Source organism: Eleutherodactylus coqui, unplaced genomic scaffold (assembly GCF_035609145.1).
Source record: "Eleutherodactylus coqui strain aEleCoq1 unplaced genomic scaffold, aEleCoq1.hap1 HAP1_SCAFFOLD_72, whole genome shotgun sequence".
NCBI classification, from domain to species: Eukaryota; Metazoa; Chordata; class Amphibia; order Anura; family Eleutherodactylidae; genus Eleutherodactylus; species Eleutherodactylus coqui.
In genome coordinates, this window is record NW_027101776.1 from 447,003 (window position 1) to 453,247 (window position 6,245).

The following is a 6,245-nucleotide window of genomic DNA, read 5'->3' on the forward strand; positions in this document are numbered from 1 at the left end:
CGCACCCCATAGGGATGCATTGACCACCCGCGGGTAGATAAATACCCGCGGATCGTCAATAAAAGTGATTTTTAAAAAAATGGAGCATGAAAAAAATCTGGACCATGCTCCATTTTCATGCGGGTCTCCCGCGGGGACGGCTCCCGCGGGCTTCTATTGAAGCCTATGGAAGCCGCCCGGATCCGCGGGACACAAAAATCATATTTTACTTACACGCTCCGGTTCTTCTCTTCGGCGCCGCGCCATCTTCTCTCAGTCGCGGCCGGATCATTTTGCTTCGGCCCGGCGCATGCGCGAGGCACGTCACCGACGTCATCATGCACATCCGCCGAGCTGAAGAATGAAGATCCGGCCGCGACGAGAGAAGATGACGCCGCCGCGAAGAGAAGAAACGGAGCGGATGGGAGGTGAGTTTATTCTCATTTATTCCCATTTTCAGCGCTCATGTCCGCGGGGCAGGAGGGACCCGCTGCAGATTCTACATGGAGAATCTGCAGCGGATCTGATTTTCCCCGTGGACATGAGGCCTAAGTGTGTTGAGAAGAGGGACCCACAGTTAACTACAAGGAGAATACCTCCCCACCTTACTGCCAAGTGATCTGTGGAGGAATATCTGCATAGCCAGACTGCTATATAGAAACTGTCAGCAACCCACAAAGACAGACCCTGTGCCAAAGGGTACTGACAGAAAAACACTATATAGCCTCCTCAGCATTACAAAATAGCCTGGAAGCAAGTCCCAGCCCCCGCAACACCCAAGGAAGCAATACATCGCGCGCCTCGCAGACGCAAATATCAAATTCCCGGTGCGACCCAGCGGACTCCTCAATCCCAAACACTTTCTTCTCAGCAAATACTGATAGTTCTAAAAAAAGAAAGGACTCTTATCAGGCAAAGCCACACTTAACAAATCTTCAAAACTCTACAGGAGCGCTACCTAAGGCACTCAAGATGGAATAGCAGGACTCTATGTTCTAACTCCACCCGCCACATGAGGCTCCTCAGCAACACATAACAGGACCACTCAACATCAATGAGCTTCTAAAGGAACTTTTAACAAACAACTACGCCTTCCAACGCCTCCATAAAGAATACGCCACCCAGTAGACCACTATACAACAAATAGCGACCAATCCACAGCGCATATCCAAGAATTAACTATTCAGGATGGTTAAGCGACGTATTAAAGCAACGGCCCCCAGGAGACTCTCAGAGTACTTCCCGCCTGGCACACAGAGCAACAAAAACAAACCCGCCACATCTCATTCAAACATCCCCGTAACCGAAGAAATACCCAACACCCACAGCCCTGCGGCTCTGTCTCCATACTCCTCCACAGGATCTCTCCCGCCTACCCCAGCCAATCCCAACACCTCCCCTGGAAGCGGAGGGAAAAGGAATGTTCAGGACCCCCTACCAGCCTCCCCCTCCCCAAAAGGACCGGCGGCAAAAAAGAGCCAAAATAACAATCCACAAGAAACTCCCCCGCAGACAGATCCTATCAACAATCTCCAAGCTTATCCCGACTCTGAAAGCCCCTTAACTATAAACGCTCTGAAGACTATGCTAATCTCGCTGCAAAAGGACATTTCTAAAGATATACAGAGCCTCTCTGGTCAATTACAATCTAACATCGACCACCTAGCTACCAGAACTGACCACCTTGAACGGAAAATGGGAGAATTTACCAAAGCCCACAACGAGTTGGTAGATGCGCATGGCAGTATGGAAGAAGTCGCATATTTGAGAGAGAAGGTCATAGACTTGGAAGACCGATCCAGAAGAAACAATCTCAAATTTAGGGGAGTTCCAGAGACTGTGACCCCCCCTGACATTCCACAATATATACTCAAATTACTCCAAACGCTCCTCCCGGACCTTCCCGAGATCGAATATGCAGTTGACAGAGCCCACAGAATTCCAAAAGCACGCTCTGTCCCTGAGTCAGCCCCCAGAGAAATCTTAGCAAGAATACACTTCCATAAAATAAAAGAGGAAGTCTTGGCAGTTGGAAGGCGTAGAGGCACACTACCGACTCCATATGAAGACATACAAATATTTCCAGATCTTTCAGCCGCCACTCTGCAGTCTCGGAGAAAGTTTACAGAAGTTACAGCAGCACTACGAGAGGCGCACATCAAGTATAGATGGGGATTCCCAACCAAACTACTGATCTCAAAAAATGGAACCATCCAGGTTGCCACCTCGCCAGAAGAAGGCGTCTCGTTCCTGAAACAATGGGGGATCCCTATCCTTCAGAAGCCTCTGAGGACGGCGGTAGAATCTCCTACAAGAATCGAACAAGACTGGAAAACATCAGATAAGCATGGCAGACACGCATAAATTGATGTTGTAAAGGGTCTTGAACCCATAGTTATATTTCTCCTTTACGGAGCCTAAAGTGGATGGTTTAAAATGCCACCCCTACCTAAGGTTCATTCATCCAGTGCAGATAGGCGCTGGATGAACAATATTTTGATTTTGTTAACTGTTAATGATGTTTTTTTTCCTTATGTCAAATATAGTTATAAAAGGTTCAGTAGGAGGCCACTTCCCTACCCCCCCCCCCACCATACTTAATATGAAAAAACACAACGACTCCCCAGCGTATAAACCACCTACCAGTTATGCCCATTAGCATCACATCCCTAAATGTAAAAGGCCTGAACAGCCCCTATAAACGTAGCATGCTTTGGAGACAGGCTCTTAAGTCCCACTCAGACATCTTCCTCGCCCAAGAGACACACTTCCTGAGAGATAAACACCCCCCCTGCAACCACCCTAAATTTCCAAACATTTTCCTGGCATCAAATGAAGGGAAAAAAAAGAAAGGCGTAATGATAGCCATTAGCCGGAACGTTACATTTTCCCAAAAAAACGTATACGTGGACCCAGGCGGGCGATTTCTAATATTAGTCTGCTTAATTAACGCCACCACCTACACTCTAGTAAATGTCTACTTCCCATTTAAAAGGCAGGCCAAATTCTTCAAACATGTTCTTTCCGAAGTGGCTAAAATTCGAGAGGGGAATTTGGTGATCGGAGGAGATCTAAACTCAGTGGTGGACCCTACCTTGGACTCCACCGCGAGCGGCAGGGGCATGTCACCCATTGTCCCAATCATACACTCAGAAGAATTATACGACGTGTGGAGGTGCATGCATGGATCGTAGAGGGACTACACGTTTCTCTCCGCGCCACATGCATCTTATTCTAGGATAGATATGTTCCTGCTGCCGCGGGCAGGCCTCGAGGGGGTTTTACAGGCGGATATTGGAACAATATCATGGTCTGACCACGCCCCCATATCCTTAACGCACCAAGAGAGCCCATTTCAATAAATGGCGGCATGGTTGCGTGTTTTTTTGCGCTTGCAAATGTGCTTGATTCGTGCTAACAAAAGTACAGTAAGGGCCGCTTCACACAAACATATTTGTTTCAATGGATGCCTTCAGAATTCTCTTTACTCACACATTTCGCATGCGTGCAAAACCTCACCATGCTCTATTTTTGTGCACATTTGCGCACCAAGGGTCCCTGTACAAGTCTATGGGAAGTGTGCACGTAACCGATTCCTATCTCCAAAAAAAGTTATAATAAACAGCGATAAAGTCTTATAAACTCCAAAATGGTACAAATAAAAACTACAGGACATCACGCAAAAACACGAGCCGTCGCACAAGTATCATGCGATACTTCCGCCATGTATCACGTGGACATGAGGCCTAAATCTAAGTGCTTGGTTGTTAGCAGCCGCAGCTGCGCTGCACCTCTTGCTCATCAGTTTTTTTTCCTGCTTTTGGAAACTGCTGTAGGAAAGGGGGTGCACCAGTACTGGAGGTACTGCAATACCAGGTCAATGTGCGGAGTGGACAGAGCAAGCACTTTTTCCAGCTCCCTGTTCTAAAAATCCATTTAATATATGATCCCCAGATAGGGGACGTATCAGATGCAACACGCTCAGCCAGCACTCCGGGCACACCCACAATGCACTGAGGGAGCCGGAAGACCTTTGCATAGCCCCGCCCAACGCCTTCTCAACCAGGGTGAGCCGTCCCCGCGGGAGACCCGCGCCTGAATGGAGCATGTCCGGATTTTTTCCTGCACCCGGGACCCGCGCCTGCAGGGAAAAATGACATCCGCAGGTATTTTACTACCTGCAGGTGTCTAATGCATCCATATCCATTGCATAGCGCCGATCGCAATGTCGGGGGTGGGGGGGTCCGAACAGCCCGGGATGACAGCTCCATGCTGCGGACACCGACAGCATGGAGCTGTCATGTCCAGAGCCCGAGGGGCTTTATTCTCTGCAGGACACATGTTTTTACTTCCTCAGAGAATAAAGCCCACTTCGGGAGGACGTAAAAACACTATGGCCCGGGGCGTGGCTTAGCAAGCAAGGAGAGAGGTCGCACGCTGTTTTGCTCCTCCACAGAATCTCCCTTTTCAGCCCTTTTCTGGGTCAAATCAGTGACCCAAACAGAGGCAGACAAGAGCACAGCACCTGGGGACCCACCAGAACCCACAACCGGCCCGGACAAGGCTCACCTGGTGATCTCCAGCCGCCAAAAAGAAGCCGAAGAGCCGCGGCCCTGCACAGCGGCCCGCGCCCTAACCCGACAAGTACCGCGCTCAGAAACACCCGGCGAGGACCGCTCACGGAGCCCCAAGCAGAGGACTATGGCACAAGGTAACCCCTGCCGACTTGGAGGGGAGGCTCTGTCACCCTCAGTGCCCGCGCTCTCACCGCAGCGCCTTGCAAATACACAGCCGCGGCTCCCTCCCTCTGAATATACCGCCGTGGCCACCAACCTGCAACTCGGCGGCACATACAATCATCAGGGTGATCCCCCGCTGGACTAATCCCCACGCTGGTGGTTTTCCCCCTCCTGCTCCCCAGAGCCGACAATCAGCACGGGCGGGCACACCGGAAGATCTGCACCTAGTCTCTAGCTCCCTGTGAGGCAGCGGCCATCTCGCCCCCCCTCCCCCCTGAGTCGAGCAGGCTGCTTGGCATACTAGCCAGACCAGAGCAGAAAAGTAAAAAAGAGAGGATACTGTGATCCTCCCAGCACATCAACACCAGGCAAAGTTTAAAGCAGTACTCACTATTTCTGACGTGCAGCGGGGGAACGGAGGTCCTCTCCCCGGAGCTCTCAGACCGACAGCAGGCTCCATTAAAGTATAGTGCAATTCAAATATCAATGCACCACAGCACCATCTAGTGGCCAAAACAGAGATAACCAGGACCTGAACCTCTTCTCATCCCTTTCTCAAAGCACTAAACAAAGCCAATCCTTGCCCATTAGAAAGAGCAACGAGGCCCCTAAGGCCTCCTTCCCACGAGCGTGACGGGCTCCGCCGCGTAATATTACGCAGTGAAGCCCGTCACGGCGCCCCCCAGAGACCCCATACTTACCAGCGGAAGATCGCGTGAAGACACTTCCCTGCACACCGCCGTCGCGTCATGTGACACGCCCACCGCGTCACATGACGCGGCCGGCCGTGTCACGTGACGCACCGGCCGCGTCATATGACGCGCGGCGGTAGGCGGGGAAGCGTTTTTTCACGCTATCTTCCGCTGGTTGCAGCGGGAGATAGCGTGAACGGAAGCCGTCAGCGCGTACACCCGCAGCAAATAGAACATGCTGCGGGTGACAACGGGAGATTTCACGGTGCGTAATTCCGCGGTGGAATTACGCATCGTGTGCATTGTGCTATTAGGTTCAATAGAACCTAATAGCATGGGGCAACGCAGCGGATTTTTGCCGCGGATTTACGCGGCGTAAATCCGTTCGTGGGAAGGAGGCCTAAGGCCTCATGTCCACGGGGAAAATAAGAATTAAAATCCGCAGCGGATTTTAACTCTTCTCCCGCGCGCGGATCCGCACCCCATAGGGATGCATTGACCACCCGCGGGTAGATAAATACCCGCGGATCGTCAATAAAAGTGATTTTTAAAAAAATGGAGCATGAAAAAAATCTGGACCATGCTCCATTTTCATGCGGGTCTCCCGCGGGCTTCTATTGAAGCCTATGGAAGCCGTCCGGATCCGCGGGACACAAAAATCATATTTTACTTACACGCTCCGGTTCTTCTCTTCGGCGCCGCGCCATCTTCTCTCAGTCGCGGCCGGATCATTTTGCTTCGGCCCGGCGCATGCGCGAGGCACGTCACCGACGTCATCATGCACATCCGCCGAGCCGAAGAATGAAGATCCGGCCGCGACGAGAGAAGATGACGC

General features: G+C 51.3%; 1 pseudogene; it reads right to left on the reverse strand.

The window, feature by feature from the left end:
* Window positions 1-3,818: 3,818 nt before the first annotated feature.
* Window positions 3,819-3,946, reverse strand: LOC136591248 (U2 spliceosomal RNA; annotated as a pseudogene).
* Between the last annotated feature and the right edge of the window lie 2,299 nt (window positions 3,947-6,245).